Source organism: Spermophilus citellus (assembly GCF_964194105.1).
Source record: "Spermophilus citellus genome assembly, chromosome: 2".
Classification (NCBI taxonomy): domain Eukaryota; kingdom Metazoa; phylum Chordata; class Mammalia; order Rodentia; family Sciuridae; genus Spermophilus; species Spermophilus citellus.
In genome coordinates this window covers 175,289,588-175,316,687 of record NC_138183.1, presented here as the reverse complement: position 1 = coordinate 175,316,687, position 27,100 = coordinate 175,289,588, and the positions used below count along the sequence as shown (strand labels likewise).

At 44.6% G+C, this 27,100-nt stretch overlaps 1 protein-coding gene across 7 annotated transcripts in view; it reads right to left on the bottom strand.

The window, feature by feature from the left end:
- Positions 1–26,660, bottom strand: part of SMCO4 (single-pass membrane protein with coiled-coil domains 4) — a 75,802-nt gene extending 49,142 nt beyond the window's left edge. For 2 of the 7 annotated variants that reach the window (XM_081281784.1, XM_081281781.1), the window contains exon 1: positions 26,255–26,401. The gene's annotated coding sequence lies outside the window, so the exon portion shown is untranslated. Of the gene's footprint in view, positions 1–25,491; positions 25,514–26,254; positions 26,402–26,553 lie in introns of those variants that run through there. The other 5 variants (XM_081281785.1, XM_081281782.1, XM_081281787.1 and 2 more) reach the window with 5 other exon arrangements.
- Positions 26,661–27,100: the final 440 nt, after the last annotated feature.

Genomic DNA, 27,100 nt, shown 5'->3' with positions numbered 1-27,100 from the left:
TTATCAAAAGCCATTCATTCATTTCCTAAAAATACATAACTCAATTCAAGCAACTCTGCGATTAAAAAAAAAAAAAAAAAGATGCTAACAGCATCATTTGTTTCTGAAGGAATGTTTAATTTGCAGTAAGAAAACCAATGGTGTTCAGGATTATCAAATCTTTGGTATCAGGTGATTGATGAAATAATCACAAAACCTGTGACAGCCTCCCTGTCTCCTATGTTATAGGCCCCCTATGCTTTCGAGTACATTACTTATTTGATCATGTACCTGTGAGACAATTACAGGTACCTCACTGTGCACATGAGAAAAGCCACAAGTAAGAAAATTCACGGAGTCACTGAAGGTCAGGATGCTTATCACTTTGGACCTGTGGCTATAAGTTACAGGAAGAAAACACTTCTGCTTAGCTGAGGCAAAAGAGGAACTCTTGATGACAAAGGCTGTCAGGGTCTCTCAGGTGAAAGTGTCCCCTCTGCCTGCAGCTTCCTCCAACCCAGGCAGACCAGCTTTCCCCACAGGCAACATTCCAGGGTCTCTACTCCAGAGAGGCTCTTGGCCTCAAGGTCAACAGTCCAGAGACAAGGCTTGAAATACTGTCTTCCAGGCCTCTGAGCCTCTCCCCAGTCCCACCCTGGGCTGGTAGGATGGTGGGAACAGGACAGACAGAAGTTCTCTGCATCAATCCTCAGGCCTCCATTTTAATACTTTTGTTCTGGTGCAGGGTCCAAATCTGGCTCTGTGCTTTGCCACTGCAGTTTCTACATAAACAGAGGCTGCTTCACATTCACTTTGGTATAGAATCTCCATGTCCTGCTGTCTCTATAGAAACAGAAGTAGGGAAAGGCCCTATTTTAACATCCTATTTATTACATGGTCAAAATTACTGCCTTGGATTCTCTTGAGACACCAGGTCTTCATAATACATTCTTTCTTTCACTTAATAATTTTTTTTTTTTCCAGGAAGAGCCCTGGCTAGCGCAGTGGACCTAGAACACAGGGACCAAAACCCACGCTAGGTAGGCCCCAAGAGTTGAAGAAGGAGTACAGGAAGTGCCTCTAAAGAAGGGGGGAGGTCTGCCAGTCCCAAAAGAAGAAGGGGGTTGGGCAAATTAAGTAAATGAAATCCTGTAACTGCTAAGCTCTGCTCTTCAGACCTCAAGTCCAGTGATCTTTCTACAACAGTCAATGTTATTTGGGCATTAAACTGAAAAACATCCACAGTGAAGAACCACCAATATGTGACAAGGCGCTAACTTTGCAGTAAAGATGTTTAGTGCAAACAGAATTAGGAAAGAGATCAACAAGCCATTTACATCAAGTAGTATCCCAAAATTAGAGATCCCTACTCCACAACTGTGTGATAAGAAGCAATAAAAACTATTTCTTTACATTAGAGTCAGTCTAGCCTTCCCGCCACGCCACTTGCCCTCCTCCCCGGCGGCTGAAGGATGGAAGCTGCATTTGAGGTCCAGGTTGCCTCAGTCCTCTACTTAGCTGCAGCGTCCACCTGGGCCCAGGGGATAAGGTCGTTTCTTCCAAGGACAAGAGCAGGAATCAGAAACACACAACAGGCCCACAAAGGCGAAGCCAGTATCTCAAAACCCTGCAAGTATCAGGAGGCTAAGAGAAGAAGTGGGCACGTCTCAGGGTGTGCCCAATGCTGACTCGGACAGCTCCAGATGAGAAGACCACCTGGTGCAGAGCAGGCAGCTCAGAGAGAAGTGTGCAGGGCCACCATCCCAGGCGCCTTACTGAGACTGCCAGAAAGCGCCAGCTTTTCCTTCTTTGGTTCATTCACTTCCAGAACCTTTGCCATTCACCAGGCACTGTCCTCAGTGCGTCTGCATGCTCTGTTGTAGTGGGAGAAGTCAGCCCTCATGAGTTGCACTGGCCACAACTGGTTATGGTGACTTCTGAAAGGAGTCTAGAGAACAGGATGATTTTGTCCTTTTCTCAAAGATCTAACCTAAACCTAGAGGCTGATATCAATCCCCATTTCTTCTCCAGTTCTAAAATTTTGCTTCCATCCCTGAATCCACTTCCTTCTCTTTCCACAGCCCTGAGATAAAGGTTAATATTTATTAAGCATTGCCAGTGTGCTCAGCATTTTATATCCATTATCTCATCTGATTCTCATAGCAGCCCTCAGAGGGAAGACCTACTTCTAAGCCCTCTTTGCAGAAGACAAAAGCAGACAGAGTGATGAAGCCACATGCAGGGCTCACTTACCTGGTGGCTGAGTGACACGCCAAGATCCCAGCCCTGGCCAACAGACTCCGCACTCCTTTCTCATACCCATATTCAAGGGCCTCACCAGAGAATAATTTCCATGTGGCATCACTTTAAAAGCCTTTCATGGCAAGAACATATATGGCTGCACCTTCGAGTTGTTGGAACTGAGGTAAAACTCATATAACATATGTAAACCCTCTTGAAAAGTACACTTCAGGGACATTTAGATATTCACAAGGCTGTGCAACTGTGTTGAACGTGTCATTCTATCATGTTCATCACCTCAAAAGAAAAACAACAGCCACTAAGCAGTCAGTGCCCCCCCTTCCCTCAGCCCCTAGCGGCCACCCATTTGCTCTGTCTCTATGGCATGATGTACCTATTCTGGATATCTCTTATAATAAAATGGAATTACATGTATGTAGCCTCTTGTGTTTGGTTTCTCTCCCCTATATCATGTTTCCAAGGTTTACCACACTGCGGCACACGTCTGTACTTCATTCCTTTTTATGGCTATAAATATGGATACATCACATTTTGTATATCTATGCATTCAACAATGGAAACTTGTGTTGCTTCTACCTTTGGCTATTATAAAGAACATTCATTTATGAAGATTTGGGTCTCTCTTTTCAATTCTTTTGAGTACATAGCTAGGATGGAATTGTTGGGTCCTATGGTAATTCTATGTTTAACTTTTTGAGGAACCATGACCCTTTAAAATATCTTGAAAATTTCTAATTCCACCAGGAAAAGTCAAAAGGAAACTGAAATCAAAATACAAAACCACAGTGAAGTCAAAGAAGTTAAAAAAATTTTTTTTCTACTCTCATTCCATTTTTTAATATATTCAAACCTGGGCAGAAGGAACACAAACAGTACACCACTTTTTTAAAAGGCCAGGAATACCAAAAAGAGAAATTTAAAGCAAGCAATTCCTTGGAATAATTAACAAAGGGTTGCTATGTCCCCAGGATATTTTTAACAACAAAATAACACCTAGACAGGACTCTGCTAGGAGCTACATGGTTGGTGGTAAGACTTTTCAACCAAAGAAAACAGTCAGAGGACAAACAGAGGCCATGAACAAGGACCACATTCTGTGATCAGGGCAGACTGGATTCCCTTGCCCTCCTTCTCATTTTTCTCTTTAGAGACTGTAAGTCCCTAAAGTAAAAAATGTCAGCAGATTTTGAAAAACACACCATTTTGTGTCCTATACCTTAAAAGATCATTTCTAATTGGGTCTAAACCATCATCAGCACTTTAAGATCGACTGGCTAGAAACAGTATGAGATCAAGGAAAGAAAAGTGAGAGAACACCAACCCAAGAAACATGTGCCCTCATTATGCACCTGGTCTTTCAGCAGTTTTCATGAAGCTTAGAGTCACCAATAATTCTGACTGGCAGCGGCAAGATGGCAGTGCAGAGGGACTATACCTAAAGAGGATGCATTGGCACCTTTAAATTCAGCCAAGGAGAAAAAGCTCTCTGAAGAACACAGTAACCAACTATAAATGATAAGACTGAGTCTGCTGATAGGAGCAAGACACTGACCGGGCAGGGGTGGCTGGCAAATCAGGTAATGGGAGGTGAGCTGCAGCACTCACCGGGCAGGTGTTCAATTAGAAGGAAGTGGACTGAAAAATAGCTCAATTAATTCATTGTGCATTCTGTCTGGGAGAACCTGAAGATAAGCCTGAAACATCAACAGCTGGCCAGAGACTAATATCACAGCTCCACTTTTGGCAAAAGTCAGAGCTAACAAAAAAGTCTGCACAAAATATAAAATGACACCGAGATTAGCTCTGGTAAGCTCTTTAAAGTTCAAGCTAAACCAAAGGCCAGGAAGTAAACCTAGCAAGAAGGCAGTTTATTACGGATCACAAAAGCCACTCCTTCCTCCTGACAGGGTGTTCCTGTTCAGCCTCAGAGGCAGGTGGAGCTGGGGCTAAGGCCAGGGAGCATAGAACAGAAACCATCTAAAAGCCAAGAACAAAGTGATGGGATCACCCTTATTTGCAACATCCCATGTGGTGGCCCAGCCAGGCTGAGCCTTGATTCTAATCCAACAGGAGGACAGACCCTCAATCTGAAATACACTGGAAAAAAAGATAAAACATGAGAGTCATGTGACAGAGCCAGGAAGAGGGAAAGACATTAAGAATATAAAACCAAGGGGGGAAAAAAAGGGTTATCAGGGCCAACATCTAGCAGAGTAGCTATTAAAAAAAGAGTTCCTCAATCCTAGTGGGGAGCATCCCCTCTAGAGGGCTGACAAGGAACAAGGCAACCAACATGGAGGGCAGAAAGTTGAAATAGACCACATCTGTAGTGTCTGGGCAACTCCCTTGTTTCAAATAATACTGAGATCCAGAGAGATTCTGCAACACACCCAGGACAACTGTTAACAATGGCAAAGCCAGGTCCAGACTCATGATCTCCTGGAAGGCCTTCCATTGATACTGACAATAATGACAGTAATAGCTTCTATTTACTGAAGAATTAATGAAGATGCTATATGGAGAGTTTTACATATGTTACCCAGTTTACTCCTCTCAACAACCTATAAGGTAATAATATTTTTAGCTAATTTTACAGATAGAACATAGAGAGGTTAAGGAGCTTGCCCAAAGTCACACAGCTTGTTGGAAGCACAGACAGGATAGGAACCTAAATTTGGCTAAAAATATATGCTCTTAACCATTACACTTGACTGTCCCTAAACTATGCTGCTTCCAAACAAGGGAGAAGGTCATATTTCCAACTAAAGTATAAGCCAGAAACTTTCTACCATTAAGTAATTTTCAGTATCTAAAATCATATTCTCCCCAAACAACAAAAAACAATCAGCCTTAAGGATATAAAGAATAAAATCATTAACTTTGGGGGAAAAGAAAGATTATTCTCCAGGCTGAACAACAGAAATAAGACCACCCAGACTTGAAAATCAGGGGCCAATTCTAAAATCCAGTCCCTTTGGGATTTTGTCCAGAGTCATACACCTTTAACAAGTCACATATTTTTAAGTGATTAATTCTGAGTGCACAGTGGTGCTGGTAGGCCCAGTAGATGACTGCAGAAGTCAGCATTTTCCATATCTTGGAGCATCCACTAAAATATCACTGGGCTATATGTAAAACCACCAGTTTAAGCTAAGCACATACATTGCTACCTTCAGGTTTCAGAAACTGTTGATTTTGATGAAATAAAGAGCATCTGGCTTTCCCAAGAAAAGCCTCACATTCTCCATTCCACTGTGCTTAGCTCCACTTCCCTATTGATGGAAGTCTTTGTTTTCTCTAAATTACAAACTCAGGACATCTCCTTGCATGCACAGCTGCATCATCCACTTCCTTTTACTGCCACAACCAAGCCACAGTTTCCAGCTACAAGTTCAGTTCAAGATCCACAAGCATCACAGAGCTAGAGCTCTAGAACTCCTGCAGGGGTTCTGGCTCCAGCTGGGACCCAACGTGAGTCACATAATCCTAAATATTAATCATAACACCAAGAGCAGCACATAACACTTACTTGCTGCTTATCAGATGTCCATCACCACACTGAAGAATTTTTCTCACCTGATGATCACAATACCTCTAAGGTAGGTGCCATTTGTATATCTAGCTGAAAGATGGAGGAAGTTACCCAAAGTTACACCACTGGGACACTGCACACACGGAATTCAAACCCAGGACTCTTGGACTTCATAATTCCAGTTCTTCACTATCAAATGCTTTGTATTGTAGGGAAATAAAAACTCTCCCTCTAATCTTTAAGGCTTTGAGTCTATGAAATAACCTGTCCATAGTTAGATTAATAGAAGAAAAATTATACATTTATTTACTGCACAGGACATCATATTAAAGAATAGTGCAGGAGCTGGGGTTGTAGCTCGGCGGTAGAGCATTTGCCTAGGTTCGATCCTCAGCACCACATAAAAATAATAAAATAGAAGTTTTGTGTCCAACTACAATTAAAAAATAGATATTTTTTTTAAAAAAGAAAGAATAGGACATACTTAAAAACCCAGGAAGATATAGAAGCTTATATTCCCTCTTCATAGGAAGATGCAGGCAACTTAGAGCCAATAATTTCTAGAAAAACTCAATGCCTAGGCATGGTGTCACTCTCCAGTTCCCTTTCTGTGGGTCTCCTCTCCTGTGATACAAGTTTAATCTTCCCTGGTTGCTGAGACCCAAGGGGAGGGGATTCATAACATTTGAGTTCCTTTTGGTTGATCTGTCTTCAGGCAGATAAGGCAGGTTCAGAGAAAGCCCCTCCCTGCCTTTGCTATTTCCCCAGTATCCTCAGTTTAAAGTCCAAATTGACACAATTTGGGGGTGGTATTTTGTAAATTTGCTTTCCTCATCCATAACGCAAGGACAAGACCACACTCGCATTTCCTTGTGAGAAGCGTATTCTGCAAACGGTCCTTAACATGGTTCTGTCTGTTCTTCTAAGTCTGTACAGGAAACAATAATGAGTTCTCAACAGACCAACCAAGCAGCTGAGTACTTAGTACTGGGCTAAGGACAAAGGGAATGGTAAAGAAAGACAGATGGGTTCCATGTTTCTCAATGGAAAGGCTGTGGACTTGGTGCAGGGAAGGGAGACAAGTCTGGCTATGTGGCAGCAGTAGGCAAGAGGAGCACAGTTAGCATCCCTGGCCCCAAGGGACTTCCAGTACACCCACCACCACCACCTCCGCCCGCTCAAAGGCTGAAAGGCAATTCTGCAAAATAAATAGCTGCAGCTGCCAAGACAATCTAATCTGCCTTCTTTCTGCCATCTGAAGTGATCCCAAATCATTCAAGTAGATGTCAGTTGTATTCTACATAGAAGTCTGATACAAGATGCCTAAGATACAATAGGGACAGGCCAAGTCCCTGCCACTGCAGAGCTTGCTATCAAGCTAGGCAGGAGAATGATATGCACATAACTGAAATAAACTACCCCAGGTGGTGTGAATCTGGGAGACCAAGGAGAAACATCTCACACTGGGGAGCCCAGTCCTTAATCCTATTTGCAATCCCATTAGCAGTAGAAAACTTGGTTTGCAAATTTCTAGTTCATAATGCATTACGACTTAAAAGCCACCATTACCACCACCACCATGCCAAGACTCAACCTCTGAAGAAAAGAATAATCGTCTGTACCCACAGCAATATTTGCACAAGCACATCTGCAAGCCAACATCCCCCACAGACTGCAAGTTCCTCAATGCCTGAAGTAAAGAGAATTGCTCAAGATCACACAGCAAATATACACAAAATTGGAATCCCTAATGATCAAACTTACAGGTCCCTCTCCTGGCTCTTCTGGAATTTCCCCCATACTTCTCTAACTCAAACTTTAACTAAGGAGGGAAATCAGGGGGAGAAAGAATTTGCATTGGGTGGTTGAAAGTCTGAATCTATTAGATGCTTGAGTGGGGGTCTTTGAGAGGTGAGGCCAGGGGGCCTTTAAAAGTCACCTCAAGCAGAAAAAGTTACCTCAAGACAGCTATATAATCAGTGAAGCTGCATGCACTGAAGGCGAGATATATCCAATATGCACAATTAGAATATTTCCAAAATCCTGTTTTGGAAATTCATTTTTAAACCACTGGCCCAGGCATTTCTGAGAAGCCAGGTGGTTAACATGGATTTGTTTAGAGCAACAACTCCCAAGACCAAAATGAATGGGAAGGCTCAGAAAGATTCTACCTGAACTAAGGGTTCTTTATGCTTTATCCTCCTTCTTGTTTTGGGCGAAGGTTTGCAGGGAAGGTCAGTTGCCTTTGATCCTAGGAATGGGGAGTTTCTCAGGCCTCAACTTTAGTATTGAGATCTGTGCTTTTTCCAAGTCATGATGACTAAAAAACTAAATGACAAATAGTAACCCATTAATTAAGCCCTGGGTGATCTTACATACGCTCTCTCATTTATATCTTACCACAGCCTCTTTTAGATATTATTACTATCTGCACTTTATGGAATACAGACTCAGCAAGGTTAAGTAGCCATGCCTGGCTCACAGTTAGGAAATGCTCAGAGAGGACCCAGGATGGGTCCAGACACTCCTGACAGAGAACCCCTCAGGCGGCAGACAACTCTGAAGAGGCGTTCTTTCACCCTCTCCACAAGCCGACTTAAACAAACACCTTCTCAGATGTTTTTCAGGAAACTTCCAGGGGAAACTATAACATGAACAAAATTATGCTACTGAAGAGTGTCACGTCCGTGGCTTCCATTAACAAATGGGCCAAGGACCTGAACAGACACTTCTCAGAGGAGGACATACAATCAATCAACAAGTACATGAAAAAATGCTCACCAGCGCTAGCAGTCAGAGAAATGCAAATCAAAACCACCCTAAGATACCATCTCACTCCAGTAAGATTGGCAGCCATTAAGAAGTCCAACAACAACAAGTGCTGGCGAGGATGCGGGGAAATGGGTACACTTGTTCATTGTTGGTGGGACTGCAAAATGGTGCAGCCAATTTGGAAAGCAGTGTGGAGATTTCTTGGAAAGCTGGGAATGGAACCACCATTTGACCCAGCTATTCCCCTTCTCGGTCTATTCCCTAAAGACCTAATAAGAGCATGCTACAGGGATACTGCTACATCGATGTTCATAGCAGCACAATTCACGATAGCAAGATTGTGGAACCAACCTAGAAGCCCTTCAATAGATGAATGGATTAAAAAAATGTGGCATCTATACACAATGGAGTATTACTCTGCATTAAGAAATGACAAAATCATAGAATTTGGAGGGAAATGGATGGCATTAGAGCAGATTACGCTAAGTGAAGCTAGCCAATCCTTAAAAAACAAATGCCAAATGTCTTCTTTGATATAAGGGGAGTAACCAAGGACAGGGTAGAGAGGAAGAGCTGGAGTAGAAGATTAACATTAAACAGGGATGATAGGCGGGAGGGAAAGGGAGAGTTAAGGGAAATTGCATGGAATTGGAAGGTGAGCCTCAGGGTTATACACAATTACATATAAGAGGAAAGGAGGAGTAGGATAAAAATTATATAAGTGGAAGAAACGATTTTTAGTAGAGGGGGTGGAGAGAGAGAAGGGGAGGGGAGGGGAGGGGAGGGGAGGGGGGATAGTGGAGAATGGGATAGACAGCAGAATACATCAGTCACTAGAAAGGCAATTTATAAATCAATGGAAATGTAACTGATGTGACACAGCAATCTGTATACGGGGTAAAAATGGGAGTTCATAACCCACTTGAATCAAACTGTGAAATATGGTATATTAAGAACTATGTAATGTTTTGAACAACCAACAATAAAATATTATAAAAAAAAAAAAAAAAAAATCCCTGTCTGTAAAATGGGGATGGTGGTGGCTCTCGGGGAGTACTAGATGAGAGGATACTTGCAAACTACCCAAGACTCGGGCACATCAACAAATATAATGACCTTAAGCAGCAGCATTCCTGTCAGCGTGGGGGAAAGCTGTGGAGGACTAAGCACATGCTGATTCCATAGACTCGTATTTACTCCTCAAAAGTGTAGGGAAAGTGGAAGGGGGGAATGCTCAGGTCAACAGCTATGCACACAGGAGGTGGCTATTTGATGCTGTCACCACCTATGTGGTCTCATGGGGCCTCACCACCTCCCTGCACCCACCCAGGGTCTTGGGCATAACAGAGAGAAAAACAGTGAAACAGGAGAAAATCCAACAAAGAGTGAAAACTGAGAATTTTGTAATCCAGTCACTCCAGAGTGACAGACTGAAACATGACTTTAGTTCCACACAGAGGTTCATCTGCCCCAGCCCCTGGGGGTCTTGTGTCCCCAACACCCACAGCAGACCTCTCCAGAGAGGAAGGCCAAGGAACTCAGCTGAGCTCCCCATTTCCAGACAAGATGTCTTCTATTCCCCAGGCTATGGTGCAAAGGCCAAACTGTTCAGAAGCACAGGTTCCAATCTCAGGTCCTGCTACTGACACTCACCACTTTGATCCTCGGTTTCTTCGTCTGTAAGGTAGAAAAAATGGCACAAAAGGCTCAGCACACAGTAAATCAACAACTCTGACTTATAGCAGAGACAAACTAATGTTAGATAAACACTAAACTTGATTCCTTAAAAGGAAATGGTTTCATGCAATTAATGAGGATCAACAACTTTAAGAAAACTCAAGAAAGCAGAGTGGAAAAACTACACTCCCACTTCCTGCAGGGTTAATGCCTCTCGGCTACTGCTGCCCTGGATGCCTACAGAACTGGAGTGTCTGTTCACCTGACTCTTCACACTTTATAAATACACTCACTGCCAACCAGAGGGTGCTTGCGGCCAAACCCCTGGGCAAACCAGGCCATCAGAATTTGATCCGGAAATTAAATGTCCATGCAGCCTAGCCTCAATCAGTTCAAAATAGATATCTGTGACCTAATTAGTACCATTCTCAAAGCCAAAAACTAGGGGAGAGTGAGAGAGATGTTTACTTCAGCAGAGCCCTGCACGAACCCCAGCCTTCCTGTTAGTTGAACCATGCCCTGCAACAGCAATGACTTGAAAACTGTCTCAGGTTAGCTAGACAGAAACTCCACTTGAGGATAGCTGATTCAAACCTTTGTTAAAAAGCAAAAAGTCACAGAGGTCTTGCTAAGAGCTCAACTCTGACTATTCCCAACATGTACCTCTATCCATGTGGACCAAGGACTATAGTTACCTATCCCTAATCCTCAAAACTGCACATCTTCCCTATGAAACGGGAAGCGTAGTTGTCTTTGACAGTTCATTATCTTAATGTTCTACAGTGTCTTGCACAAAATGGATCCAATAAAAAGCTGAGCTTCTTCTGACCCACTCACATGCTTAGATACTTGAGATTTGAGAAAAGAGCAGACAGGTATTCGCTGTAAAGACAAAGCAGACAGACAAGGCCAGGGAAAGTCACTGTATGCGTTCAACCAATGTGGAGCTACAAAATGATCTAAATCAAAGTTTGTTTCGGTAAGGGAAATATGAGTCATAGGCAGAGTGAATCCAAGGAATTTGGCTCAGACAAATTTCAGTAAAGTTCAGAGCATTCGGTACTAAGTAGAACAACACTAGGTAGACAGTGGACACTACGTCACCAGCCACACAACAGCAAAAGAAGCAAGCTGACAGCAAAACAAACTGCCACTCTTCACATCGAAATCCACCCTTCTTAGATCTCTGGGGTCAGCCCCAGACAACCCCATCTCCATTACACACTAAAAACTCCCATCTCAAAAACTTCCTTGAATGCCCTGTCATTTACTTAGCAGTCTTCCCCAACATAAGGGCATTTAATCATCACCACCATCACAGGAGGCAAGCAGAAGAGGCACTTTCATCACCCTCTTAGACATGAGGAAATTGAGTCCAAAGCACATCTATCACCTGGTAAAATCAAGACTGAAGCACAGACCTCCTAACTCCAAGTTAAAGGCTCATTCTCCAGAATTACCCAGCACAGCGCACCCAGACCCGACCAAGTCATGTATCTGAGCTCTAAGCCACTGCTCTCTACCCACTGAGGACACCTTCTAGCACATACCCTTCCCAGCACAGCAGCCCACGCACTTCAACCTTCTTCACAAAGACAGAAGCACACAAAGCATTAACCTTGGTATCCATCAACAGGTGGCACCTGTCAGCCACACATCCCTGACAGATACACAAAACTCAACCCCTAGAAGTTTCAAGGGAGACAGATATCAATGAGTGTCTTTCTATGCTCAGTGGCAAGCAGGGGAAGGAAAAAAATCATGGATTCCAACAGCCACAAACCAGACAGCCTAGAGGTCCTTCTTCTGAGTATCTGTCTTGCATCCAAATCCAGTCTCTGGAACTTACTAGCTCTGTGAACTCAGGCTCGTGTTATAGTTTGAATCCTGAATGTGTCCCAAAGGCTTGTGTGTTGCAGGTTTGGGTCCCAGTCCTTGGCACTGTTGGGAGGTGGCCAAGTGAAGGAAATTAGGGCATTGGGGCATGCCCTTGAAGGAGGTACTGAGACCAAAGACCCTGCTTATCTTTTTACTTTCCAGTTGCTCCACCACATCCTCCCACCATGATGGACTGCCTCACCACAGGCCCAAAGGACCATGAACTGAAACCTCCAAAACCATGAGCTAAAAAAATCTTTCCTCCTCTTAAGTTGATTTAACACAGGTATTTTGTCACAATGACCAGATGCCAATGCAGCAAGGAACTTGTTTTTCTAAATCTGTTTATAAAATAAGGAATTTTTAAATAGTATCTTACAGCCTATATACTTAATGCCATAGAGCTGTACACTTGAAAATGGTTAGAAGGTTAAGTTTTATGTTGTGTATATTCTCCATGATAACAAAAATTAGTTAACATTTGTATTTTTAAAAATTATCTCACCCATTAATAACAAGATTAAATAAGACTGTAATGATACATTCTTATGGTGTCAGGCACATACTAAATTCCAATAAGTAGCTATTTGTTATTAACAGTAATTTTAATCATTTTTACTATAAAGAAAATACATGTTCTATCTAGAAAAATGCCAAAAAATATAGATACAATTTCCTAAAATACCAAATCCAGGGATAACCAAATATGATTTTTGTAGTGTTTTTCCTATGTAGATATTTTTAACAAATTTAGACCCTAATGTACATACAATCTTATAATCAGGATCCATTCTTTTCTGACTCACTTGTAATTGCAAAAACAATGCTCATAAAAACATTTAGAAATAAAGGGCCTTTGTTCAAAGAAAGGATAGAAAGTTATGTGAAACCTAAGAACAAGGAGATCACGTTGAGCAACTGGAGACACCAGCCTCCAGGGTTGGAGTGGAGATTTAGCCTAATCCTCTGCACCTGCTCCTCTTTTCCCCATCATCTTTTACCCATAAAGAACTCTGGATGTCTGGCCAAACAGGAAGAAGCCCATCAAGAAGCACTGTAGCTGAAGGCCATGAGCTTGTGTCAAGCTGCCCAAAACAAAAGAGTTTATGCTTCCCTCTGCCTTGAACAGCCCTGTCTTCAAGGAGTTCCCACTGACCAGAGAGCCAGAGCAAAGGGGCTGCCCAGAGTGGGTGGGAAAGACAAAGAAAGGAGTTACTCATTCCATCCATTCTTCCACCTCCAGGTTAATGATGAGATAACTTGAGGCCCAGAGAGCCAAGTGACTTCCCCCCAAGGCAGCAATGATGAGGCCATAATTTAACATTCCATCCCCAATCTGAAGACTAGAAGCTAAATCACACCATGCAGCAAGCTCAGAGCCCAACAAAAATGTCAGGGCCCACATCCAATATGATCTTGCCTGTCAACAAGTATTCATATACTAAGTGCTTGGGACACACCTACAGAGACAAAAGCCATCCCTGGGCAGAGGATGAAGAAGCTGTTTTGTGGGAATACCTGCAGCTTCATCTGGCCCCTACTCTTGGGCAAGGCCTCTCTGTTCTAATTGTAACAAAAAAACAAAGCAAGACCCCATAGATCTTGATGGATGTCACCCGTGTCAGAACTTCCCGAGCAGCTCTGGCAGCGAAAGGCTGTGCAATTTAAATGCAGTTCCTCCACGGAAGCTCTTTTGATGTGTTAGGGGAAGCACCCCAAAAATAACTCTGCAGAAGGAATCACTCTCTCACAGAATGAATCTGTAATGTTCCCCTCTAGCTAGGAATAGCCTTCACAACTTTGGCTTTGTATGGGTGTTTTGCTTGGGAGAGAGAAGGAAAAAGACTGCATGTCGACCCAAAGGCAACTCCCAAAATACTACAGAAGAGCAGCTGCTCCTGGCACAGGGCAATTCTATTTCCATCTCTGCTTACACATGATTCTCTTCTAAAGCGATGCTCTCCAGAGGGGCCACAGTGACAATGCCACCCAATAACCTCCCAACGTGGGCTGCTCCTGGCACTCAGTACTCAGGAGGTGGAAAAGCAGGCCCACCTTTGGCCCAATTCGTTGGAGCCTTCATCACACAGCTCCAGGCCCTTTCCTTTGGAGGCTCAAAAAGGAAATTCCATGTCAAACAGATAAGGCAATTTCCTTTCAGCTCTAGGCCAAGGAATCTGAAGTTATGATTCCCTCAGCAATCAAACTGACCCAGCAACTTCAGTCCCTAAACTAGGTACACTGAGGGCAAGCCTCCATCTGGAGTTCCTTCTTGATAATGTCTATTAGCAGGCTGAAGTGTTTCCAGAACAACCAAGAACAAAGTGCGAAGACTCTGGAGGCCAGTTACAAAGTGGGTGGTGGAGAGGGTCCCAGGCCCATGTACCACACTTCACTACCTTTCCCCTCATGTCCTTGTGGCCTCTACTCCCTGCCCTGTATTTTCAAGGCCAAATGTGGCCCACTGACCAAGGAAGCTGACTCAACTCTTTCCACAGCTCAGTGACTTTACACACAGAAGTATACTGGAAGCAGAACACACTGAGCTTACACACTGACCTCAGCATTTTCTAAATCTGCCCAGAGTGATGAGCACATGAACCATAAGCACTGTGTTCAACAGGCAAGCCTGGGGCTGGAGGAGAAAGAGCGCCGCCGCCGCCACCGCCACCACCACCACCACCGGTAGTGAGGCTCTGCAGCTCATGGCAGGGTGTCCACAAGACACCCCAGGCAGCCCTCCACCTTGCAGCCTGTCTAACCTCTGTTCACACTTTTCATGCATCTGGTTTATGTGTGAGGAGAGGAGTAAAAAGGCATCCAGAAAGAACAAGGGCAGTAAGTGTGGATCAAGGGTCAACAGAGTACCAACCATTTTTATAAACCTAGAAACAGTTACTATGAGCTGATCCAAACTCTATCCTGCCTTTATTTGTGCTCACAGCCACAAGAGTGGCTCCCACCCCTCTAGAGCAAACAAACACAGGCAAGGACCTTCTTGATCTTCAGTCCCCTCCTATAACCCCAACCTCTTGGACCTTATATCCTCATGGCCTCCCCATAGCACACCCACACTACACTTCCACTGCACTGTCCCTAAGCCATCTGGAGGTCCCAGGCCTCTGCATTTGCTGTTCCTCTTCCTCCATACACCAGCTCCCACCTCCAGACTGAAACCAAACACAGCCTTCTCCCAGGGGCTTCCCTGGCCACCCTTCAGCAACCCACCTCCCCTCTGCTCAGGCACTCGCACTGCTCTCCAGCAATCACACCCTCTCATACACCAACTGGGGTTGAGTGTCCAAAACACTCACACCTACCTGGAACTTTAGAATGGGGCCCTATTTGGAAACAGGGTCTGTGCAAACATAGTTTGTTGAGTGTGATGAATTTTATGTCAACTTGACTAGCCTATGAGTGCCCAGACATTTGGCCAAACATTATTCTGTGTTTGTGAGGATGTTTCTGGATGACGTGGCTATCTGAATTCGTAGACTTGAGTAAAGTAGATTGCCTTCCCAACTGCCTCATCAATCAAATAAAGATCTGAACAGAACCAACAGGCTAGGTAAGAAGGAACCCTATTAACTGACTGCTTGAGCTGGTACATTGGTCATTTCCTGCCTTTGGATTTGAACTGAAAAATTGGCTTTTCTAGGATCTTAAGCCTGCCAGATTTCAGACTAGAACTTACACCATTTCCTCTCCCAATTTCAGGCCTTTGGACATGGATTGGAACTTATACCATTAGCACTGCTATGTCGGCAACTGGCTAACTGCAGCTCTTGTTACTTCTCAGCCACCACAATCATGTGGGCCAACATACTTAATCTCTCTATATATTTGCATACCTCAATTGGTTCTGCTTCTCTGGAGAACCCCAGTACAACAAGGTCATATTGTTGCAGTAATCTCCTACTAGTTCTGTATCTCTGGAAAACCGTAATACACAGATGTGGAGGAACCCCATGTAATGTTATATGAGGGCAGAGGCAGAAACAAGAGCTGTTGCCACTGACTGGTACAGCATGGGTGCCAGTAACCACAGAAGCCAAGACAGAAGCATGGAAGAGATCTCCCTCAACCTCTAGAACTGTGGTAGAATAAATTTCTGTTGTTGGAGCCATTGTTTCTGGTACTTTTTATAGCAGCTGGAGGAAACTTATATACATATCATGTATTGTGATTACTCAGTGTCCATCAGCCTCACTAGAATACAGGGTCCACAAAAATAGGATTTTGGCTTCTTTCATTCAGTACAGAATTCCCAGCACATGAATGGTAACTGTCACCTGGTAGATGCTCAGGAAATAATGGCTGAATGAATTCTGGGCAAATAAAGATAAGCTTAGAAGGAAGGCAGGGAAGCAACACTCAACCTACATAGGGCAAAATGGAGAGGCTAATGTTCTAACTGCACTCACAGAAGAGCCAGGTCAAGAACTGAATTGAGACCTGGTTCTTTCACTTGATACTTAATACTGAACTCCAACCAGGTGTTGAGTGCCATACCAGAACTAAACACATAGGAATTGTGTGGTGGGGCAGGGGCAGAATCCAGGCTTGGCTCTCGACGAGCAAGTAACTAGAGAACAGTACCTCACCTCTGGGGTCTTGGTATCCTTACCTGCTAAAGTGCAGCATGGATTAAAGGCTAAATCAAATCTACCTCCTAAGGTTCATTTTTATTTACACTTCTTCTGAGAACCCTTTCAGACCTCCAGAGCCAAGGTGAAGTCTCCATTCTGCTGATTGCCATTCAAGGCAGCACCTTCAGCACCTATCACATACTATATTGAAATACCTTTCACACCACAGGCCACTATTATCCCATTTGCATAGTCAATCTTCACATATATTATCCAGATTCATGTCGCAGACCTATCCACAGGTCACACATTCTGTTCAGGTTCTGTTGCGGCCTTACTGGGTGCTCTACTTACCCTAGGCCCGCAGACCACAAGTTCAGCTACAAAACTCAGCTCCTGAGAGCAAGGTCTTTTCTCTATCTGGTCCCCAAAACGCTGGGTTCCTCTGCCACCCTTAGGTACAGCCTTCTCCACATTCAACTTGCAAACCTCAAAAAGCTGGTTTGGGTAAACCATAAGCAAACAAATTAGAACTTCAAATAAATTTGCCATCATATACATGCATGCACATTCAGAACAGCGCGAATACAGGTGAGCAGGAGAACGAAACCAATTGTGGACATTGACTTGAGGCCTGCCCTGTTGAAGCAAAAGAACATGAGTGTGGTTGGAGACAGGCAGGCCCGAGTCGGAATCCCAAAGCTGTCTCATGCTGGACAATCACCTACTTCCCTCCCTGCGCTTAAGTGACCTCATTTCAAAAAGCCCCAGGAGAGTAAATAGCACACCTAATACCTATGGCTCTCCTTTGTCACATCTGAAAATGGGTAATGGGAGGCAGCATTGGGAAGAAAAAGAAGTCTCAACTCCCTAGAGTCCCAGACCTGGATTCACTTCCACTCTGTCTCACAGCTTATGGTTTGAGGCAGCCACTTGCCCATTTAGGGTCTTACTCGGTTGCTTCAAACAAAGGGAAGACACCCTACTAGCATCTCCCAGCACTTAATCCACCTAAAAACAGTGACAAGTCCTTTGCATTGGGGCCTTGGTATGCACTGAGAAGGAGGTTCACACCAGGAGTGGTATGTGAGGGGATATCCAAACTTACTCTCCTGTCCCACCAAAGGCTCCCTAACCTCCCACCTTCACCCCTTTAATAACTCCAACCCTCATCTGTCTCCAGGTGGCTACTAATCTCCTGACCTCCCCTCTTCAATGTTACCCTGACTATGCCTATTTTTATACTTAGCAAATATAACCTGTAGTCATCCATTTAAAACATTTATTAGCTGGGTGGCACATGCCTATAATTCCAGCTACCTGAGAGGCTGACACAGGGAGATTGTAAGTTTGAAGTCAGCTTGGGCAACTTAGTGAGGCCCTGACTCAAATAGAATTTTTTTTTTAAAGTCTGGGGATGTAAGTCACTGCTAAAACACCCCAGAGTTCAATTCCCAGTATCATCAAAAACAACAACAACAAAATACACACACACACATACACACACACACACACATTTTTTAAAAGGAAAAAGGAACATAAACATAATTAATTTTAAGTAGTTACTTAAAATTACTGAGTACTAATTAGATAATATGCCAAGAGCTTTATAAGCATTACTCTAATCTCACAATCACCCTGTGAGATAGGCACTAGTAGTATTCCTAGATTCCAGGTGAGGAGACTGAGGCCCACAGAAATAAAATAACTTTGCTCAAGTCTCATAGCGATATGGGGTGGGTAGGAGCTGGGTTCCAACACAGCTAAACTCTGGAGCCTCCTCTCCAATCCAGGTGGCCTCCACCACACTCCTCTTATCCCCATTTGGTGACAGGTGAATGATATTGTTGTCCTGTAAGCCAAAGCTTCACCAAACACACTGGGCAACTTGGCCTGCATCGAGGGCTCTAGAATAGGCCTATCTGTGCAGGCTTCCTCCACAGACACTGTTAGGTCCCCAAATGCCTTCTGAGAAACCACTACTTCTTCCCAAAGCATCCAGATAAGGGGCAAACTGTCAGGATGTTCCCACAGCAAGCCAGGAAATGAGGACTGCACAGCTGGAAGGAAAGACCTGCTCCACAGGGAATCTTGCCTCACCACATTCCCAGAGTCTTTCTCAGAAGCCAAAGCATCTGGTTTTCTAGCACAACCTCTCCCAGTTCAGATCCCCATCTAAATTCCTACTTCAGCAGTATAGGACAGATTGGTCTTAGTTGATACTTAAACCTGAAGTCCCCACAGGACAGGTTCAGAGCACTGTGGCATATTATACCAAAATTTAACAGTCCTATTACTGTACCTAACCTCTAGGGAAAGTGGAGAGACCATGCAACCAGCAGCATTTGTTTCTAGGTGCCACACTGCTCCTGGCAGCATGATGCTTACACCATGCTGAGCATAGCCAAGGTCCTGGTGAGCTCAGTTCCACAGTTACTATGGACCTGCCCACTCAGGTCTGAAATCTCATCACCAAGCTCCAGAGGCTTAACAATGAGTGCTACAACTTCACCAGTGATCACTAACATGGCTACTGAACGGGATTATTTCTTTCACTGAGTATAATGGCAACCAATGGGTAACCTCATACACTCTTGGTAGTTTAAACCAGTACAGCCCTGCAGAGCACAGCATGGATACTGCTGCAACATTTTAAATGAATTCTACTCCTAGAGAAACACATGCACTCAGATATGTGTGTATAAAGCTATAATAGCAACATGAATTAGTTTAATGTCCATTCCTAGGAAGTCAATTCATTAACTATGATATACATATGATTATAGACAAATAAAAGACAAAATAGAGAACACAGGAGAGTTACATGCATAAAAAATCTCCAACATATACATTATACATTAATATATAATATATACATTATGTGAAAAAAAATCAAATAGTGGGAAAATATGTGATTGGATTTAGGCTTATAAAAAAATACCACGTGTGTGTGTGCGTGTGTGTGCGTGTGTGTGTGTGTCTACCCAGGCTGACAAACAGTTGTAGGATATGCATGAAACTACTGAAGCTGTTTATCCCCAAGGACCTGGCAGGGAAGCATGCGGGGTGAAGGGGGCTTGACATGTCTCTATGTAACTCTACACTACATGGCTGAGAGGGTGGGGTATGGAGCAGAATATATCAGGTATTGTCTATATCATTTATGAAAACAGCAACTGAGCTAATTATAAACACCACCACCAAAACAGTTTTACTGACATGAAACTGCAGCACCATCAACATGAACAGGCTGCCATGCCATACTATAGCACTGACTCAAGGCTATCAAAATCCAGTTTCTATGCCACTGATAGCAGACTAGATGGGGATCAACAGGGAAGGAGGGAAACAGGGGATGCAAAGAAAACTTTGGCAAAAGTTCTAGAGGAGCTGCAGGCCTGTGCTACCCTGAACCTGTCATCCCCTAAACTCACCAGTCTGGGGCCTTCCTCCCTCTCACCCCCACAGGATTATATAAGAGCCAAAACCAGCATTAAAGAGAATTCTCTTTCCCCACAACAGAGAAAGGCCTCCCATTGCCACCAACAGAGCTGCTCCAAGGCAGAGCCAAAGAGAAGGCCTGGTCAAACTCCACCTGCCCAACAAAGGCACTGTGTGCCAGGCTCCTGGGATGGCAGGGAAAGCCTAGACTGGCAGCCCCCAAGCCCACTCATCCGAGTCATTCCACTTCGGCAAGCAGCCCGGGAATCTTTTCACACTGACTACTGAAATCCAAACTGCACCAGTATACAAATCAGATGGTTCTGCCAACAAAACAGCAACAACATGGAAAAAAAGAAAGATAAATCAATGGTATCCTGTCTAAATATATATTTATTCTTTCTGCTTGCCAGAGCAGTAGCACTGCTGTAGATTAGAACATTTGATAAGTATCTTTTTTGCTTTCCAGTAATAATTACAACAAACACATACCCCCAACACACACATACACACTATTAGGCACAAAAGAAAAACAGCAAAGAGGCTTTGCCTAAAACATAAAATTCAAGAGACAAGCCTGACAGCTAATATCCAGAGGCAAGAACATTCTTATTCCATTAAAACATGTGTCCTGTCTGGCAAGCGCTCCTACCAGACAAACTGGATGGATGCCCCAATAGTCCACAGCGAGAAGTCTAGGTGACCTTAAAAGAAGGAAGAGAGTCACCTTTCCAGGGAAAAGAATAAGTAAGCATCAAGCAGAAAGTGGGTGTACAGTCTGTGTAGGGACTCACCTGCAGAGACAGGCTGTGACTGATGATAGTGAAAAGCAGTCAGGTCCAACACAGGTAACTCAGCTGTCTCCTTCCAAAGGATGCAGCCCTGATAAAGTCAGAACCTGATCAACTGATCTCCAACCAGACCAGATTCAGAACAAACTATATGAAGGGCAGGGGTATTATGCAATCTGGAAAAGGAATCCCAAAAGCAAGTTTACTATTGGATCTGGCACTGACAGGAGGAAAGGGCACAAAAACAATATATCCATGACATGGTGACAGTGCACCTATAATGAGAATACCAGTCATCCATCTCCCTGTGCTCTGGTGCTGGTCCACCTGAGTCCACCCGGCTACACTGCAGTCTTTGGAAGAGGGTGATCTCAACTCCTCTTCTGAGACTACCACTCACCCCTATGAACTCACCTACCATCACTTCTTTCCCAGTCAACCCCACCTAGGCCAGATCAGCTCTTAGGAATAGTCAGAACTGAGGACTAAACACTGTGGTGAGTCCCTGGATCAAAAAGCAAAAATGGGGTGCAGACCACATTCCAGGGAGCCTTCATTCTTTGGTAGCTTCTTACCTTTGACATTTTTTACATGAAATTTGAATGAGCAAAACAGCATATCCCTAAATGGGGTACCAGGAGCCTGAATTTCAACCTCTGTGATGCTTTTGGAATGGCAAGAATGATAAGGCCATGGGGTAGGCACAGAGAGGGCAAGGCCCTTTCAGGATTGACTCAGACATCTGTTTCTAGCTGTTAGCAGAGACCAAAGGAGGAGATTCTAGTTGCTGCAGACATTGTTTTGCAATGAGAAAGGTCAGACAAGGAAAAGCTCGGATATGATTCCTCCCTCTCTCAGACCCAATATCCAAAGGGACTGAGCTATTCTCATTCCAACATGTCTCCTGTGTTCCATCACCACTGGCAGGGTCTTCATGTCTTACATTCAGGACCTCATGGTGTCTCAAGCTGAATAATACACTCCTCCCTCTTCTACTTTCCACCTGCTTCACTTCATAGTCCCCAAGCCCACTGAGCAATTTTTCCAGAATATAGATCTGACCTTCTCTCTTAATGAAACTCCCAACCTACAGGACAGAAGGCCTATCGTGGGCAGAGGAAAGCCTTGCCAGCCTTTCCAGCCTCGATGGAAGCATAGGCTATGGCATCCCACAGATCACAGCCAACTCTAACATTAACCACTTCCTGGACATGTGTTTCTGTCCCATTTCTACATCTGTACATAGGGAATAGCACCTTCTCATAACTGCTATAAGGTTAAGTCCAAGTTGTGAAGAGCCTAGCTCTCCAAGAGTGATCAATCCTATCAGTCAGTCCCCAGCTGCTCAGCGTGTCCGCTCCTTCCCCACCACCATGCTATACCACCTCTTTATAATGAATGAACAAGAATTAACACAGAAGAAGGCACATGCACAATCTAAAAGAGGCTATCAAAATGTGAATGAGACCAAAATTAATTCATTATCAAAACCATGTAAGAGGAGGAAAATAAGAAAACATTACTTTTGGGAGAAAATGATTTTAAAATATATATCTTTATGATGTTTTGGACTTCACTTGTTCCACAGATTTAGGAAGATGACATTTCAAAGGCTCACAAAGGAGACTTCTATTTTTTAAAAACTATTTCTTAATATCTTCAGAGAATTAAGAGTACTTTTATAGGCTGACTGAATCTTATTAATTCTCAGAGAAATTCTGGCATCAGTCACAACAAACACCCTCTTGGAATTTAATTTCTTCTTCAGCATACAACTTACTATGGAAACTCATTTATGATGCCACCACAACCAGTCAAAATCTGCCTAGAGCACAAAATCTTCAAAGTCCCAAAAGAGAATCTTACTTAGGACTAGGTGGAAACTAACCTTATATTTGGTCAAATAGTACATACAACAGAAGTTTTCTCCATGTCAAACTTTTCAGCTTCTACCATCAGCCACATTAAACTCTTCCATCTCCTTCCTGCCTCTCTCCAACCCACTATAGCCCTTCCAGTGCCCTCCTTCAGCCCAAGCCCCCCAAATTCAGTGCTTTTTTCCCTGTCCAATGAATAAAAAAGGAGAGAAGTCCACAAAGAAAAAGAGAAGTCCATGAACAAAAAGAAACTAGCTAAATGCATCAACTTCCTGCCAAAGACTTATTCATTCTGGCTTCTGGTTTCATTCAATTTCTTTTTGGACTAGATGATCACGGGTCCTAGAATATTTACTTAATACACTGGGGTGAGGGCAAAAGCTAGAAGAATTATTTATAAGAACAAAAATGTACTTTAAAAGCCTTTTTTCCCTGAGGACAATTCCTACTGGAAGACTTGATCAATCCCATTATCTGGAGTGTGTGAAAGCCACTGAGACAAAGGAGTAGCCAACCTTTACTGAACACCCACTGTAATTCACACATACATCTCACATAAGGCAGATGGCATTGCCCTGACTTTTCATATGAAGAAACCAGACTCAGAGAGGTCAAGGCAATGGGATCAGGATTTACATTCAGGTCCACCAGACTCCCTAGACCACTTCTCACTCTACTTCCTGTGCTTATGTTACAATGTCCTACATTAGAGTACTTTACAGTTTACATGTTTCTTTTCACATACATGATTTCATTTAATTATCACATCCCTGTAGGAAAACAAAGAATTCCTTTTCCACCATTACAAAATTTTGCTTGGACTCAAAGATCATCAGTAACTTGTACAAACCTGCTACAATACAGAGTTGTGTCCTCACTTGGCTTTTTTCACCTATAAACTGATGTTCCTTCTTACTTCACAGTGCCTAATATATGGCAGGGGCTCAAATGGCGACTATTATTAGCAACATGATTTTTATCAGTTAAAGTAAATTATATACATTCACACTATATTTTAAAGACCCAACATAATTAGTCTTTACTTGGAGAAGACATCATTTCATTTTATCACTACCTCAAATTCAGGGATAACCACTAACACAGCTTCCAAGGGAAGAAAAAAAAATGAAAATGATGTGGTTGCCTGGTACAGTGGTAGGTGACTATAATCCCAGCAACTCAGGAGGCTGAGGCAGGAGGATCACAATCATTAAGTTCCAGGCCAGCCTCAGCAACTTAGCAAGGCCTTAAGCAACTGAGCAAGGCCCTTTCTCAAAATATAAAATAAAAAGGGCTGGGGATGTAGCTCAGCAGTAAAACATCCCTGGCTTCAAAGCCCAGTACCCGCCACCACCATTAAAAAAAAAAAAAAAAAAAAAAAAAAAAAAAAAAAAAAAAAAAGTGTGGTCAAACCCAATATGGAGTTTGAAAGTTACTAACAGTAGAAGAGCATTCAGTTGATAGAATACAAAAAAAATCCTCCCCATCTTCTAGCATCATTACTTGACCATTAATGTGCTATTTAACTGCAGTTATTTTAATTCTGTGATGGTCCTTAACATCCAAAACATTTCTTAGGAGAGGTTGCTCAGGGACTATGGGGAATAGGGGTGGAGTGGAAAAGATACATATTGTTGGTTCAAGTTATTTTTAACGTGCTGCATCTACCACTGGGGCTTGCCTATTTACTATACTCACTTGAAAAGAAACCAGGTTAATTCAGAAATACCACATGCAGTGGGAATTAGCTCATTTCCCAGGTCAGAATGGAAAAGATGCAGAATTGTGGTGACATAAGGATCCCAGCATCAATCAAACAGAAAATTTATATTATGGGAATGAGAGGTCCTAGAGGTGTTCTTGGCCTACGGAGACCAATCCAACTAAGCATCCACTCCAGTCTTGAAGGTTTAAAAAAAGAAAAAAAAAATTCAGGTCCACAGGTAATATTTTCTAAACAAAGCAACTTTATAATAAAGACAAACAGCCAACTGCACCAACTACCTGCATAAGAACAGTATCACAATGTAAAACTAGTATGCAATTATTATCAGCTTTTTGTTTTGCTTTTTGAATATTGCTTCTCGTCTGTTTTCTTTTAAATGTTTCCTAATTTTCTTGTAAGAACAGGCTTAGGTTTATTTTGTGTGACTACTCTGGTCTCACAAGCAAAAAGACTCCATCAGAGTATCTTTTTATACCCCATTTCACTGATAAAATTGAGGCTCAGACAGGGCAAGTGGCTCATCCAAGGTCATACTGCTTAGAAACACATCTAGGCTAGAACAAGAGCTCAAGAGGCCCACAGTCTGAGTCTCCAGCTGCATCACTGCTGCAAATGACCTGGTATACTGGTGTCTTGAATACAAAGTTTATTTGAGAGGAAAAAACAACCAACATGAGTCATCTCCCTTGTCAAGGGGCACCACACAGGTTGTTCTAATAAGGCATTCAGCCTCTTCAGAACCACCTGTTTCTGAAATAACCAGCCTCAGCTAGAGAATAAACGCCATGTCTTCTACCCACAAGCCCATAAGCAGATGTGTCCTGCAGTTTGGCAGCTTCTACCCCAACCCTGGCGCCTGGGTGTAGGCAGAAAATGGACAGGGAATGGAGAGGGAGGGTATGCGAAGAGATAGGAGCTTTTTTCAGATAGTTATGATTTCATGCTACTTAATCCTAATCCTACTCACCTTGGAACACCCCTAAGTATATCATCCACTAGGCTGTTCCTCCTCAACTTCCCCAGGACAAAAACACTGTGCAGTCTCAGAGGTGAATCTGGCAGATGGGAAGGGCGGCACTTGATCCCGGCAGCAGAGGGAGCCAAGCTCAGCTCCCTCCCTGCCCACCCTTACTGGAACTCTCGGGTCTTCACACTCCACAGTCGTCCCTAACTCTGGGCCTGACACCTCCCTCGAGTCAGCCCCGGGCCAAGGCAGGGAGGGGATAAAGCCCCCTCCGCGCTACCAGTTCGTCGCAGGTCCCTCAGCTCCGGGGCTCACCACGCTCTGGGGCCTCGCACAGTCCCCGCGACCGGCTGGGCCCCCAGCCGGACACCTGCCGCAATCCCTGCGGGCGCGGGCCCCATGTCTCCCGCCTCCCCAAACGGGGCCCTCCCGACCGCTCCGCACCCGCACTTCCCGCCCGGCCAATACGGGCACCCGGTCCGCCCCAACTTTTCCGGCCTTGGCCCCGAAGCAGCTGGGATGCCGCGTCCGGAGGTGCGCAGGGCACCCCAGCACGCTTCCCCCGCCGCCGCCCGCCCCGCCGGCACGAGTTGCGCTCGGGACCCGCTCGGCTCCCGGGCCTCGGTCGGCAGCCCGCCGCGGAGGCGGAGCCCGCGTGGCGGGAACCGCGCTGTCCCGGCGCCGCACCCCGCCGGGTGCCGGGTGCCCCGCGCCGCCTGTCTGCCTCACGCCGTGCCCGCGCCCTCACGGGCCACCCCTTGCCCACCTGCCGCGGGCGCCGCCACCTCCGCCGCCACTGCCGGGAATACGTGGCAGTGGCCGCCGCTCGCGCTCCCCGCCTCGCCTCTCCTCTCGGCGCCCGCGCGGGCGGCTCCGGCGCGCCGGACCGCAGCGCCAGGCGCCCTCTGCCGCCGGGAAGCCGAATCCTCCCGCCCTAACCCTAACGCTCGCCCAAGCCGCCCGGGCCTCGGCCCCGCTAGCCCTCCGGCCCAACGGGCACCGCCAGCCCCACCGCGCCCCCAACGCTGAATGCTGAGCCGGGTCCTCGGGGCCCGGAAAACTGACCCACGAACCGTCCGGCGCGCCGCTGCCTCCGGGGAGTCTGCCCTGACAACCCCAGCCGGCTCCGCGCCCTTCCTCCCGCGCCGCGCAGCTGGTGCAGAAGTCAACCCACCCCACCCCCCACCCTGCAGACGTATTTTCTGCTTCTTTGGATGCCTCCCCCACGAGATAACAAAATCGCCTAGGGGGGTGGGTAAGGGAGCAACACCACGTGTAGCGCGCTCACCGCGCTCTCTCCTAAGGCTAGGTCAGAGTCCTGCCTGGAATTCCGAAGTGCGCAATAAATACTTGTGGAGGGAGCAAAGGAGTAGAGATTTTTACTGCTCTCTTCCCAACTCGGTTTTATGCCACCAGCGGTCAGAAATGCTGGCCTAGAGTTGTTTTTTTGTAAATTACATGTGCACCTGTGTGCTCAATTTAGCATAAATAAATGGGACTTTCACAGTTCCTCGCCTCAGACCAGCACCAAAGCTGCGCAAGGCCCAGAGCTAAATGTTATTCAGAACTTCAGTGAAACACACTTAGGTTTTAAATCAACCACTTAGAAGCT